We start from the raw sequence: 16,153 nt of genomic DNA, 5'->3' as shown, positions 1-16,153 counted from the left end.
ATTAGCTTAAAGCTATGCCCTAAGCAGATCTCATTCTTCCTGGAAATACATTTTCTGCTTGATTATACAGTGTGCAAAGTAGGGAAAATGCCACTTTACCTGTGGCTATGAAAAAGGGTGGAGTTCTGTAGAGAAAAAACCAAAAATAAATGCTTTGATAACACTTCAGGGCATCTCAATGCCTTAGAAACATTTCATTCACTTCAGCAATCCTTTTGCTCTATTCCATATAAACCATACATAAATATACTATAAATCCATATAAATCTATTCTATGTATGACTTGAAAGAATGAATCCCATTCCTCTGACAGAACACTATGTATCATGCTGAGAACAAAGAATCAAGGCCTGGAGAACTGGTAAGCAATTTCATGCAAAATATGGTAAAATAAAATCTCTGCAGCTGTACTCCATCTCCATTTCACATAGCAGTGTGCTTGCAACTACCACCAAGGGCAGTCAATGGAAGACTTTATTTTTAAGAAAAAATGTGGTAGGGTGTAAGAATTTTCAAAGACCTTATTTTTCCTATGTTTGAAATGTCAACATCTAAGATCACCAATGTATGTAAAACATTTACATACCATGATGAATGTTCTTCACTTGGTATAGTAGAAGAGTGTAGGAAGATAGCTGGGAAGGAAAGATGGACACAGGCAGAGAGGAGGTGATGAGAGATGGAAAACAGAAACATGAAAAAAGCCAGGAGTGGAAGCCAGAGTGGACTTAAAGGTTTGCAGAAGAATAAGGATCAAATATAGGTAGAAGCAAGTAATAGATATTGAATTGGAGAGGAATATGAAAATTTATGCACATGAAATGGAATATGAAAATGGCTTACTGGGCCATAGGAACAATTGTAGCCTGCAGTTTCAGGAAAATGGTTCTTCCTTTCTGTTTGGCACCTGTAAAACCACTCTGTGAGAACGAAGGGTGGCTCTGGGCTTCCCAGAAGACATTAATACACCAGGTCAAGTCCAGCAGAGAGCTACCACAGTCACTATGGGTCTGGAGTAGATGGCATACCAGCAGACTCTGAGAAAACTGGTTTCCTAACTATCAGGAAGAGAAGGCTGTGGGTGGACAGACATTACAAGTGTATTCAACTAATCAGGGGAAGGTGTAGAGGAGATAGAGATTGAGTCTCCTCAGTGGTACTCAATGTAAGGTTGCAAGGCAAAAGATGCAAGCTGTGACAAAGGATGTTCCAGTTACATTTCAAGGAAAAAGTAAAAACCATGGACATTAGTGGCCAAATTCTGGATCGGGTTTTCCCAGAAAGGCTGTAGAATCTCTATTCTTGGAGACCCTTAAAACCTGTCTGTAAAAAAGCCTGATCTATCTACTTAAGATTGGAAATTGCCTCTATCTTTGTAGATGACCAAAGGTCCTTTCCTAAGGATCTAACCTGTTCTGTGATTTGGTGAATCTGAAATGAGGATTACACTCTGAGTACACAAAGTGAGAAGATTTCAGATGACTGGCTTGTCATAAGACCATACATTACAGAGGATAAAAATGCAGAAGACTTTGCAGAATCTCAAGACTTCTGCCACCAACTATCTGCAAAGTTTCATGACAAAAGATGTGTCTCATCCCCCCTCTAGTGGCTAGTACACATAGGACCAATCACTGCTGAAACTACTTTGTAAACTGGCAAGTACTTCAGGAGTGAAAGATATTTACTGCAAATCTGGTTATCAATACATTCTGACACCATGGAGTTAGCAGTGTTTGTTCCCATTTTTTTTTACGTTAGCAAAAGGCATATGACATATATATTCTGAGCACGTAAGATCTCTCTGTTCCTTATGTCACTTTAAATGTGTTTTCTCCTGATTTTCAATTTTTTTTCTTCTATTTTCAAACAATTTTTGAATGTTCTGTATTTACATATATATGCAAATATGTAGATACAGAGGATTATGTCTCTGTGAATGTGCATAATTTTTGTGGTTGTATATATATTTATGTACCTATTTCCTTAGTCAATTGGTATTGACTAAGTAATTACCAATTATGCCAAAGAAATCTATGTATTCAGATCACAGAAAAACACATCCTGCTTCCATGCCTAAGGATTAAAAGAGATATGTACATGTAAGTATTAAAAGAAAAAGAGGTTTAAATGTTGTGGTCAAGAATTTTAAGAAATGTGGTGCTATCTACTGCATCATAAAGAAAGTAATAAAATCAATATTAACTTTGATTTTAAGTGGGCATACTATAAAAATGTTTATATACAGAGCTTCTGTTCATCGTTTACGTATGTCAGATATTGAGGGCACACAGAAATGTACTGATGTGAATTATTTGAATATGATTCTTACAACAAATACAAGTAAAGAAGACAAAATGAGATGTTTAAAATGTACTTTGCAAAACAAAAAGTTTAACTACTGGGCAAAAAGATATGAATTTCCACATGCATGAAAAAGCCAGAGAAAGATTTCCAAATATTTTCATTTAGTAAATGAAGCTAAGTCATTCAAGTCAATAGAAAATTAAATTACCAAAGAAAACATGCAAGAAGTGGTAATTTTTGTTATAGTTCCAGCTATGGTAAAAGACAATTAACATTCTGAGACTCCTGTGCACCTGACCAGCAACAATAAGACAAAAGCTTCCTTGCAGCATAGCAAATATCAGTTTCTTGCTCACGAATCTAGACATGCCTTCATGCAGCTCTTTTGGACAGGCAAGTGGAATCAGTTTTCTAAACACAGCCTTGCATGTTCACAGCAGGGAAGCTTAAATTTAGGTGCCAGTAGGTCATATGGGTTCTACAGGCAATGTTTTAAGCATACCAAGACCTAACAATTTCAACAGGACAAAGAACCTGCCTAAAGCAAATGTGCAAATGGGGAGACACCCTAAGCAACTGGCTTTGACTAAATTCTTAGGTCTTAGCTCAAGTTAAATAAAATACCCAATTTTATTTTCATCTTTCTGATTTAGATTCAACTATTGGATTAATCAAGATATAACTGGTTTAGCATCAGCTATAAAAAGGACAAACAAAAGTCTATGCTAGGAGGTAAGTCTGTTCACAAGCATGTGAAAATGAAAAGCATATTAATCAATCCTCTTTTAACAGCCATAGCAGCATGCCAGAACTCCAGTTACAAAAACTGACAGAAATTTAATAATGCCAGTGCAATGCTAGTGATTGCCAAGGAAAAGGACACCTTTTTCATACTCCTACAGACTCCAAAAAAGAGCTGGAATTGACAAAGAGAGGAACAAAAAAATCTGGCAAATAATTACTAATTTGGCCAGAATAAAAGCATGTTCACTTAACAATATGGTACCCGGAATATCAGCAAACACCTCTGAAGATGTAACTCATGAAATTAATTTTACAGATCTGCTGAAAAAAAGGAAACAGGGCATTCCCAAAGCAAAAACTTTCCTTCCTTAAAGAAAAAGTTTATGTAACAGGGCACAAAGTGTACATTCCACAGAGAAGCACTTCCTTTAATATTTTTTCTTGCATTTTTCTTCTAAAATTGCCCAACTTTCCTAAAGTGTTACAGTTCCAGGATACAAAATGATTCAGATAGCAATTGACTAAGTCACAGATTGTTAAGTGACTTAGGTTGAGGATTTACAAATGGTTCTTTTCCATAAAGTATCATGGTTAATTTAAATACCATAATATTAAGTCCTGAATTGCTGTCCCATTATCAATCATGTATTGAAAACCAACAACTTCCATGAAGTGATCTTGATAATTTGTATTACACAGTTCAGGATCTGCTTGGATATACCTGGGGTAATATATTTGTTATGCCAATCCTTTGCAGATGGAACTTCACCAGCTTTCACTAATTCAGCTAATTAGTGCATTAGATAGTAGTTATTAAGCCTTTCAGCAAAATCAGCTTGCCTGATCAAATGATACAAAACAAAAAACTGCCTCTGTAGCAGGTCACTACACTACTTTTCTCCAAAGTACTGGTTTAGGAAAAACAAGTGCAAAAGCAAATCTACCGATGGATTCACTTCATCAGTTTGGAAGGTTACAAGTAACATGTCTCCCCAGATGGCTTGACACTGAGCTTTGTCATTTTACTGACCTGCTGTGGGATTTAAAAAATTCTGTGTAACTGTCAGCATAATAATATTCTATAAATAAGTTGAACTAAAATATGACATTATTTGTAGTAAAAATACCTGAAAGGAAAAACCAAAGGGCACAAAATGGCAAGGATAAATTTATTTCAAGCTTAACTTTAAGAACAGAAATACTGAAAAATGTATTTCTGAATAGTGAAATTTAAGATAATGATAAGGAAAAACAAAGGGACTGGATTTCATTTCATGCTATTCCATATCAATAATTCTCTAAATTTCCCTTGTGGAAAAATGATACCACTCTAATGAAATTACTCATAGCTCTATACCATTTTCCTTAGTGATCACAGTGTACATTAGCAGGACTTCTAGAAGAGAATGTTTCTCTCAAAGATTTATTATCGTGAGATTATGGTAAAATGATCTGGATGGCTCAGTGTATGAAATCTTGTCATCCTGGCAGAAGTACTTTGCTCATCCAAGAGGCAGGTGAACATTTGAAGCAGGCCATAGAGCTCAAATTCTGAAGCTACAGGGATTGAACAGAGTCTGAACAATCTCATATTGACTTGGCAATAGGCAGAACAGCAGCAGCAAGTGTGAGCTATTAACCCTACACCAAGCAATATATGTTGGCATGAGCAGTGGAAGAGGTCTACTTATCTATTTAATTGAAGGAGGCACTGCAATAGCAATAGCAAGAAAAGGATGTGATCAGGGAGGTAGAGAAAGGAATAAAATAATGCACTCTGACATTTTTAGTGTGGCTGTTAGATGTTTGCTTGAAAGAAAAAAAATCCTTTTCCTATGACCAGTACCAGTATACCAGAAAATAACTAAAGTAAAACACACTTGCTGAGCAAATTTCACGAGTGGTATTAAGGACACAAACTTCAAAATATGGTTTTGCAGATCAAATTTTCAAACCACGCCATGAAAATATTTTCTACCTAGGTCCTGAAACAGAAGGATCAAAAAATAACAACATAAGCTATAGCTTAAATAGTATCTGTCAAAATTGCAAAGGTAGTGTAAATTGACCGTATGAGAAGTCAGATATACTGATCCAGTTTAGGTTTCATTATTTAAGAAAAACCAAACCAAGATATCAGAAAACACAGTGGGTGATAAATGTTTTGACATGAGCCATGGGACAATCCAGATGACCCAATGACTTCAGCAGTGAGCCCACCCCTCAAGTGACACTGAAAGGAAATCCAGTCATCAGCTGGATTTGGACAAGCCAATGAGGTTCACAGACACCAGCTCCTACTCTCCCCTGCTGTTCTCTGCCTCACTTTTCCCCCCAAAAGACTCTATATTCAAAGTCTCATGGCAGACTACCATGTGACTGTAGACACACTCCTGTGGGATAACATGCAGAAGGGAGGAGCACAGTACCAGAGCTCAGCCTGCACTGAGTGCCTTCCTACCAGAGCTGTTCTGGCAGCCTGGTCACAGCACAAACCGCGCAGCTTCCCTCCATCCTGGAGCCTGCAAGGCCGACCACAGACCCAGTCTCAGCACCTTGGCTAGCACACAAGAGATCAGAGACTAGCTATGACTGCAGAGAAGCTAAATATATTGGAAACCCAGCTACAGCTGCAGCCCTTGGCTCATCTTCCAAGCCTCCAAGCTCTTGTAGATAAGGGATGCTGCAGTGAAGGAGTGTACAAGGACATGCACAGGTTTTAAGAGAAGTGCTTAGAGATGGAGGCAGTTCTGGAGCATTTGCAACCTGGTATGAGGAGAGTTTGTACATTAGGCGTGAGAAGCAGGGCAAGCGACCCAGAGATGGAGCAGCCAGAAGGTGGGAGGACATGAATTTAGTTGAAGAAGCAGAAATATGGAATGAGGGAGTGGGGACTTACCGCAGGAAAAGCGGAAGATCTTATTTTGGATAGGTATAGGGAATCCATCAGGAATTTGCACTTTGCAGCAAGACTTCAACACCCAGAAAGTTTAGCAACTCTGCACTTCCTACTATAAAATTATTCTTTTCTCTCAATGTCACTTGCACCTGCATTAAACTGTTCTCCCCCTGCCCCACCCTGCTTTGCATCCCACACCTCCTCCCAACCTCACTTAGAATAACTTTTCTATACAAACTAGGGAACACACTCCTCAGGGGCTTACATATCATATCTTTCTGTAATATCAAATAAAATGCAAAATAAAGTGCACAAATTCAAACTGTGAAAGTGGGCTGGTGAAGAAATTGGGCTCCACAGTTGTCCTTGTCTCCAGGGGCCTGTGTGTTCATCAGTTTCCTGGCAGGTGGCAGGGGAGCATCACACCAAAGGAAAATCATAAAACTTTTGACTGCATTCTGTGCCATGCATGTGCATCATGTGGGCCCAAAATCGACAGTCCTATCATACAAATTAATTAATTTCAGTGGGATTTAAGTGAATTTTGTTCATTAGTCTGTCCTCTGTGCTTCAGGAATTACCCAGGTATGCCATGTGGTAGCAATAGTCCCAAATGCCAATAAGTTTAAAAATCTGGTGCTATCTTAATTATTGCTAATAAAGTCAACGCAACACCACAGTGGCAACCTTCCAGTACAGTTGACAGAAACACAGGCTAAACCCCCAGTGCTCAGACTTACTTTCTGTGTTCGAGGAAAGTAATGATTAAAACCCTTTTGAAGATCACCATCAAAGCCTATTTTGCTATTGATTTATACTGAATGTTAATAATTAAACAGCTGACATATTTCTCAGCTTCCTCTCATTGAGACCCTGTAAAAGGTAATCTATTTATATTCCACTCAAGATCTCTAGTGGTTCTTTACTACCTCAGTATCGCGTAAATACTCACTAAGCTTATTATGGAGAAGGACTAATATTTCACTTCAATTGGTAGGAAAATGGCTTCTTTAGCTCCCAACAATAGCTGTTGCTGATTCTGTGAAGTGGGAAGGATCTGCGTAACACACAAAGAAGCTACCCAATCCCTTTAAGAGCTTCTTTAAAAAGGGATTGGACCCAATTCATGAAAAAAATGTGTATGTTCAGTGGGTGGTAACATTGATGCAGTTCTTTTATGTATATGAGGGTTAGCCAGAGTGTCTGAATAAAAAAGGAAGCCAATCTGCTTTTATTCAGGCATAGCACCATGTGGGCTGAATGTGAAGAATAGAAATGGTGTATTAAATGCGATTCTGAGAGGAGACTCATTTTCTTGTTAGCACAAGTTATGGGAATGGGAGCCCAGCTGAAATGTGTAACACAATGGTATGTTTCAGTGATGGCTGTAAATGTGGGTCTCAGAAAAAGCTGGTTTTCCCATAGCCGAGGATTATGGCGATATTCTTGTTTCTGCCATCCTCAGGGAAGACCTGTAAACACCTGTGAGAGAAATGACTGATTCCAGTCCTTCTCACACTCCCTTCTCACAGTGGCCCAATGTGTGTCAGACTGCCCTTTCAAGAGTCTGCAATAATTGTGACATAAAGACCAAACTACATTAGATATCAAAGGTACATTTTTCCTTCAGCCTATATGTCCTTGTTTATCTCCATTCTAGGGCACAATTCCAGGGACCAATTGCAGCAGAAAATTCCTGTACTTTTCCTAGATCAAATTTACATTTGTAACTCATTACAGATCTCATAAAACTAACAGCTTTTTAAAATTGAAAATCAAACCATCAGTCTCTGCCAGATTAAAAGTAAATAAAGAAAAATAGTGCAGCAATTTAAGGCACACTTGAAGTTAACAGGGGTTACTGCATTTTATTAAAACAAGTCTGATATGAAGCACCTTTGTCATTAAACCCACTGCTGCAAGCAAAAACTCCTTTTACAGGGATAAGATTTTAGAACAGCTTCTTGATAATTTTGTAACTGGATTTCTAGGAAAAATCAGTGAAAAGGATCAAAAAACCTTCAGATTTTTGTACAAGTTCTTTTTTTCTGTTTCCATAGATAAATGGAAATGTAGACTGCCTTGAAAATGTGGTCTGCATAAACTGATCAACTCAGAATCATGTAGGAGACTGAACTCTCTTACAGAGTTTCTATCTTTCAAACCTCTTCAAGAAGTCTTTGCCTCTATTATTTTTAACAAGGCCTGTGTGACATAAGCATTCGTAAAAAACCAAGGCAGTAAATAATTTTAGTCTAAGTCAGAAAGGGCAAACAATCTGCAGGAAGCAGATCAATAATTTATGGCTCTACAAGTAGACTGCCAGTATCACAGGCATGATTTAGACTGCCTGTTACATAAATGATTGATGGATTTAGGTATAAAATTCCAATTTGTGGTCTGTCCTGAACACAGAATTACAACCCAAGTATACTATTTTCTTTTAAAAAAGTGATCTTTTGATCATCTCCATTGAAGCAAGAGTGCAATACATGAAGGTGCATTCCACTTGTGGGGGGCCTGTGATGGCCTGAAGTACATAAAATCATGCTTAGTTCAGTAGCAATCTAAGTGGGATATTCAACACATGTAATTTCATCTAGCCACATTAAGACAAGACATATCATCACTTTTCCATTGGCAGGAAAAGGCACCCAGACATAGCTCAGACTAGATGCACAGTTTTCAGACAGCTTAAAGTGTCCCAATCAAATGGGGAAATTAATCTTGCTTGCAATGACTAAGAGCACTGCACCCATCCATAGCCAAGCATGCTCTGCCACAGGCTTTTCAAGACCAGTCACTCTTCTGAGCATTTACCTGGGGTCTCTAGCCTGCACTGAAGCTCAAAGCTGTCACACACCTAACTGGATCAATGCCATCCTGCATCTACCTGCATTGACAGCCACCTCATGTCTGACAGAAGTGCAGACAGTCTTTCAGGAGAGTTGATGGATAGGCAAAACAGTGAAATTATTTTATCGACCCTTGGGTAAAGCCCCATATCCAAAGAAATCTGAAATTGTTAGCCTGGGTTTTATTCCTCTTGTGTCTCCATTCAGATATCTAGGCTCCTTCATAACTCTAAACTGGTCAGTGATCCAAGAAAAGATTGTGTACTTCTTACACACAGCTACAGTGCAAGTGTAGTAAACTAAACAAAAGCCAAACTACTACTGAATTAAAGAGTGTCCCTACTGGCTTGAAAGTAATTCAGTTTATATATACCATCTTCTTGGGTTTATTACCTTACATTAATTTTGCCCAAGGCTATTGACCATGCCTTTTGGCCCATAACAGACTGATTTATCATGTCACACAGGGATCTTTATGGTATTAATGAGTCTACTCTCAGTAGCTGAAATTGTGCTAAAGCAGAAGAATAGGGGGCTAAACAACAGCTATAACATGAAATTTGAGACCTATAAAGCAGTACTCAGAATTTTTCTTCCATCTTAAATTTCTCCATTCCATTCTGACACACTGAAAACTATACTGGTGAAAGCTTTTCTCCAAATCAACTGACATGGGTTATCCTACAAAAACCCCAGGATGCTCTGTTTCATTAATATTCTTAACAGCTCCCTTAAAAGAATCCTGTTGACATATGGTATTTTTGGGAAATAGGGTCATGGGGGAGGGAACTTCTCCTCTCCTAAGCCCCATAAATCTCTCTCTCTCCCAAGATTTAGGCAGGCCAAAGGCACTTACGGCTATTTACATAGAAAGCCAAAGCTTACGTATAGTCTCTCAGTTTCTATGGCAGCACAGCTCCTATAAAAACACAGCTTAAAACCAGAGCTCTCCAAGCTCACTGGCATCCCCGTGTACTCTCAGACATTCCCTCAGCAGTGAACTTCTCCTCGAAACATGCCAGACTGTGTAAATTAGCGCTGACCCCACCAGCGGCAGAGCGAACAGCGCGGTGCCGCGGAACGCTCCCGGTGCGAATGGCCAGCGGGTACTGCCTCTGCCTCCTGCCCTCCCTCCTGCCTCTCTCCAGCATCCTCACCGGGATCACCGAGGGCTTGCCAGGCAAGCAGTGGGAATGGAAAACCACGCCAAAAAGCACACTTTCCTTTTATGTCCTGCCACGTTCTCCTCTCCCTCCAAGCGAACTGAAAAATCCATCACCCGGAAAATTAAGATGGAAAAGATTGAAATCACTGCTGCCTTCACTGCTGCTAAGATTAGGCAATAGAAACACCTCCTAGATAATGGGATTTGTCAGCATCAGCTGAAAAAAATGCCTACTGTGTGATACTATAAAGAAACCAACTATCCATACAAACAGGAAGTGGCTGACGCTATTTTTTAGTTAATTCAATGCCTGAAGCAAAGCCATATATTACTGGTAACTAAATAGATAACTGCAGCACTTTTACAGAATTTACTTAAATTTTACATTGCAATTAAAGTGTCTGCTTTACACAGACACTTGCTTAATCTTCTTTCTACTACCTTTTGCCATTCCTAGGAAGAATTATAAGATTTGCATTTTACTACTGGAACACCTAATTGCAGCCAGTAAAAGAGAATATATTCTCTAGGGTATCCAAAAGTACCCTGCATGCTTATTAAAAATTAAGTGTAATAATGTTTAAAAATACATAATTTCAATTGAAACTCCAATGGGAAGGGTTCTCTTATAGTCTGAAAAAAGAAAAAAAAATCTGTTTAGGACAGGAATACTCCTCACAAAAAAAAAAAATTTTGAAGATTTCTTTATGTAACTTAAGTATCACATCATTATGTGACAGCTTTCTCTTCTGATGCTAAGAGAGCCTTGGATTGGCAGGAGATTTGGAAGTTTTGATTAACAACCTAGTGGAGCTCTTGGCAATGTGCCTGAGTGTTTCGGATTACTGCTGCTATAGAAACTCCCCTGGGTGACTATGCTGCTTTTCTTTTTCTCACATTTCTAAAATGTTGGTCTTAATTTTTTTTGTCCTTTTGCAGTTTGTTCCACTCAGTAGCAATTGCTGCACTACTGTTCTACTCTCACCTAGTGAACAGCACAGCTACACAAACAGCTATCATTACAGATAACAGGCATCATAAAGGAGTTTGCCATATGCCTTGTCAGCTGGCCAAACTGATGGCACGATTCCTTTAGAGCAGTCTGGGTAGTTCATAGGAAGTATATGCATTTCAGGAAGCTGGCAATTCACTGTTTTTTTCTAAGAATAAATCTAGTTAACAGACTTTAGGGCTGATTATATATGAGTTTAATACTAGCTTAAATTGCTATGTAAAATCTGTAATTCCAATTTATCCAAGAGAGAATGAACAATCCCTTTTGTTTTGACTACAAAATCAAACAAAAATAATTAAATTTAATGTGATATTCCCTCCTTTCACTTCACTTTTTAAATTCTCTTTCTTTCTTCTCAGGATAATCCAAGTTGTTCTAATGTGGTGGGAATAAACTGTGTTTCTCCAGCACCACTAGGGGTGATCAGGCTTTAGGGGGAACAGGAACAGGACCATAAGTACTTTCAACAGCTACTTAATGGAAAAAGAGTACTAAACAGTGAAGTGACCCAAAGTGTGGTGTCTGACTGCTGCCCTGAGTATCTGACCAGGCTGCATCACAAAGTTAACATGAGCTACACCAAAGCCTACCCAGGCCATCATCAGTGAAGTGACTGAGTCTTCTGTACTCATCAGCCCACCCATGCCCACAGCTGCAATCATAGTCCAAAGATGCTCCATTTCTAGCATGGACACACGTGTACACATTGTGCTGAGCACAACACAGGCTCTTGTGTTCCTCTACTTGTCCCTTTGAGAGGAGCCCAGCCACTGCCCAGTCTTTGTCACTTGTTCCTGGTGCCTGCCAGAGACTGCCCTCCATGGGAACAGGCTGCAAGTGGGATAAGCTGGTTCAGCAGTGACAACGTATTTGTTGGCATCTTATCTGTGCACATACAGATGAAGTCTGATCTGATGGGGCACGGCAGGGCCCTACAGCTCCTACATCAATGCAACAATGGATGAGCTGCCCCTACCAGAGTAGCTCATGCAGCTCACACCATGCTCCAGATGCTCCCAGGAAATGAGGGATATTGCGAGACTTCTACAGGAGGAATGAACTGACCTCAGCTGAGCTCGGGAGAGATGCCAAGTGACCCTCCTCAAAGGGGAGTCCCTAACACAGTGCACAACCCAGACACATGCAGATGACTGACACGTGGCAATAAAGAAACTATCTGAGTCAAGTAAGTCACATAGGTACATAGAAATCGTTGCTTGGGAGATTTTCCTTTTTAGTTGCCCATCTATGTGGGTTCATAGCAGGTGAACAGCTGAGTAACTTCAGCTCTCAAGAAGGTCCATGAAAGCAGCCTCCAGAGAGTAAATAATGTCTAGCAAATGGGTTTAAAGCTAGCAAGTGATTTAAAGTAAAGCACAGAAAATGTACTTTTTGCATGCCCCTTACAAAGTAGTGCCATCAGAGACTTGATTGCACTGGGTCTCACCTCTTTGGAAGATTGCGAGCTTTTTACCTTGTCCTCCAGAACTTTAAATTACTACATGCGAAACAAGTTGCTAGAACCACAGCTCTGAACAGAGCCTTCTAAATATTGCTACAGCCCATCATACCCATTTCATATCTGCTGGAGCTTGCTGAGAGCCTGAAGCACAAACTGAGAGAAAGATAAGTGTAAATCATCTCTACTATTTACAGACAGTATCCAGGCAAAATCTGAACCAGAATAATTCAGAAATTGATTTTTTTATCTACTTCACTGATCAAAGCTTACAAAGCAATGGGGCATTGGATCATCAAGGCCCTTATCAGTTTCTAGAGTTATTATGAGAAGAAAGATAAATTGTTATGATTGTAAACCTGACAAACACACAAACAATCAAAGCACCTTAAAATGAGAAATTACAGGCATGTTCTCAAGTAAGTTAAGGTGAAAGAAAGAGTCATCAGGGTTTAGCAAAAAGCCCCAACAAACTCCAACCCACAAACATGCCTGCAATTCTAAGGAGATGCCTCCTATGCTGCATAATCCCATTGGAAATCCCATTTATGTCCCTCTTGGCCTTTTACTAGTATGCACTAAACCATCTAAGTTGGCAGCAATCTCTAGAGGTCATCTGGTCCAAGCACCCATCTCAAAGCCAGCCCAGCCAAGTTCTGCATACCTCCAAGGATAGATACCCCTCAGCCTCATACTACATTTGCTCTCATGATTTTACCCCAGTCATTTCCCCAAATGCCTACTCTTTAGTCACAATTTCCTGTGTTTTCTTTAGTCTGTGGCTTCGAGTCCTTCCACTACACACCTCTGAGAAGGGTCTGGCCCCATCTCCTCTGTATGTCTGAGGTAGTGAAGACAGCAATGAGACCTCCCATCAGCCATCTCTTTTTAATGCTGGACAAACCCAGTTCTCTCAGCCTCACCCCTCATAACCCCAGAAGTACTCCAGCCCCATGACCACTCTGGTAGCTCTCTGCTGGATTCGACTCGGCACATCAGGGAATTTCTTTCAGCAGAGGACTCCAAACTGGTTGCAGGTGTCCTAATGTGCTCTCACAAGTACCAAGCAGGGACTTGCTGGTAACACTGCCTGGGACATGACTGCCCCTGTGCTAAAAGGAAACACTGCAGATTCAGGCACAACTCATCATCCACAAATAGCACCAGAAGCAACCAAGCTGCTTGCTAGCCAGCTGGCCTCATGGTCTGTGCTGCTGTGCAGGGTTACCCCAGCCCACACACAGGACTTTGCATTTTCTTCTGCAATGAAACACTGGCTATCTTTCAGTGCAGTCTGGGTTATTTCAGCCCTCTCCAGACCACTTAGCTTTGAAGGAATATAACTACATGTTGCCATCTATTCCTTTAAACCAAAGGTGAGATAAATGACTAGAGAAAACCACCAACTTTTCCTGTAATTACTAATACAAAATTTAGAAGAAAGGCTTCAAGTCCAAACATGTAATATAAAACAAAATAAAATAAAAAATAAATTCACATATAAAGAAATAATATTAATTACTAGCAAAATATTCCTCTGTGTTGCATTTATGGTTCAAACCTTAAAAATGGCAGCCTTTGTAATATCTAGCAGCAATACTTTCAAGGAAGAATATACTGCACTTCTAAAATGTTTAAGAAGAAACATTTAAATTTATTTTCATGAGGGAAAAAAAGCAATAGATGTTGAGACTGGGTTCTAAGCACTTTTAGAGTCTCATATTTTCTATCTTCCTTCCATCTTCCCCTTTCCTTTCCAGTCCTCAAATGATATCATATCACATCACAGCTCACTTCTGAATCAGAAAAAAGGGAAAATCCATTTCAGGACTCATAACTTTCCTTCCATTGCGCCCGAGGTTTTTCATTTCCATAAATACAAAGATGATACAAAATAACCACATATCCCAGCCTAAACATGACACAATCCCACAACACCCCCTATTGATCTGATGATCAAGGAAAAGGAATTACAAATAAGAATCTGCTCCTGCAAAATTTCATTGCAAAGAATCAGATTTTCCCAATGCTTGAACCACCCAGACTAAAGCTAGTGATGTGAGACCAGGAATTACAATAGAAAGGGGGAGAGATAACATTACATTGAGTTACTAGAAACAGTCCAATATTTAGGAGGTATTTAAGGAACTTCATGACACAACAGACCACAAGGTATTTACATCTCCAGAGGAGAACTGGAGATACTCCCCTTTCTCTCCCACAAATCTCTTTAACCATTTCAAATGTTATGGTGTAGCAGTGGTGTCTCTGCTCCTCCTTTGCAGTCACCATACACCACTACATTCCCACAAACTCCTGATAAAAAGCTGCTTCCCTGCTCCTCCTTGCAAGGGAACTCTGGCTACACAACAACAATTTACCTCTCCATTTTAGTCCTCCCTTTTCCTTCTTTTTCCTTCCACCCTCCAATCTGGTTATTTTTGGACTGCCAGTTGGGATTATTGGTTTTTCCCTGCTAAAATAAAAACAAACAACAGTTATACTTCAGTTTCTGGACTTAAGCATGAGATCTGTCTCAAACATTAAACAGTCACATTTTCTTGCCTGAGGTGCAATGCTATCTCCTATGACACTGACTAAAGCAAGCCTTGCAACTAAAAGCAGATTCTGTTTCTGGATTCATATGCACACTTTTCCGACTTCCCCAGTAACTACCCATCTGAAATCCTGAGCAGCACTGCATCCTGAGAATTCTGCACTGGCTGACATTTGCATAGTCTTAGAGACTATTAGTCTTTCTGAAGTGAACTACAATCATAATTCAAAATATACATGGCTAAAATAGAATATTTATAACCTAAAACACCCTTCTCTTTCACATGCTATCCTAATTTCAGATCACATTGTAGTATATTTTGCTTTTTTTGTAAGGCTTACTACTTAAAGACAGTCTATTTGGAAGGAATTCAGTATCTACAAAATAATAGACAATGAAATAGCATCAATTTCCCACCTCTGAATAAAGGTCTTAAGTAAAAAGAACACGATACTTTTCTGGGAAGCAAAGACAAAGATTCCCCACACCCCAATTTTATAATGTCACAATGAAGTCCCAGGTAAAACCAGTCTTAAGGTGTGCAACAGCAAACATTCCTCAAATTAAATATACTACCACGTATTATTCAAATACTTATTTCCCATCTTTTTTTTTCTTTCTCTGCATTAGAATACCTTCAATTACATGAAGAGTTTTTCAGAACTTGGAAAAAATAATTTTATTGTGTAAAGTTCATTATGGCAAACAGCTGTCAGGAATTGAATGAAGATACTCATTTCAACGAAAAACATTGCCTTCCCACTATGGACAAGCAGCCAGTGTGTATATACCTCCATTTTCGTGATTTTCCACACACTGGGTGTGGAGAGTTAAATTGGGTGGACTTCTGAGTTGTCCAAAATGCAACTGGGTGTGCTGGCTTCCCTTCTGCAAGTCTGAGTCACTCGGTCCCTCAAGAAGGGTTATGGAATACCTGACAAAAAACTTTTTTGTTTTCAGGATAGTAGGCAAAACTAAGTCAACATAAAATCAGTTTTCAGCAGGGTAAGGTTCAAGGGAATCACAGGAACGATAACTGCTTAAGAAGGTGGTGGAAAAAAACAAGCATGTGAAAACACACTAGGAGAGGATGAGAAAATCTAACACACTTCATGAAGCCCAGCAATGATACCTCACCCTTCTGAAAAGGAT

General features: G+C 39.3%; 1 protein-coding gene across 9 annotated transcripts in view; it reads right to left on the bottom strand.

The window, feature by feature from the left end:
• DLGAP1 (DLG associated protein 1) overlaps positions 1 to 16,153 on the bottom strand; it is a 403,108-nt gene that overhangs the window by 281,392 nt on the left and 105,563 nt on the right. Inside the window, exon 3 of one of the 9 annotated variants that reach the window (XM_063166802.1) lies at positions 14,826 to 14,920. The exons of the other annotated variants lie outside the window; for them this stretch is intronic. The gene's annotated coding sequence lies outside the window, so the exon portion shown is untranslated. The remainder of the gene's footprint in view (positions 1 to 14,825; positions 14,921 to 16,153) is intronic. 9 annotated transcript variants of the gene reach the window in all.

This window comes from Melospiza melodia, chromosome 1 (genome assembly GCF_035770615.1).
Source record: "Melospiza melodia melodia isolate bMelMel2 chromosome 1, bMelMel2.pri, whole genome shotgun sequence".
Lineage (NCBI taxonomy): Eukaryota > Metazoa > Chordata > Aves > Passeriformes > Passerellidae > Melospiza > Melospiza melodia.
Note: the sequence above shows the minus strand (reverse complement) of the source record. Positions and strands in the feature narration are given on the sequence as shown.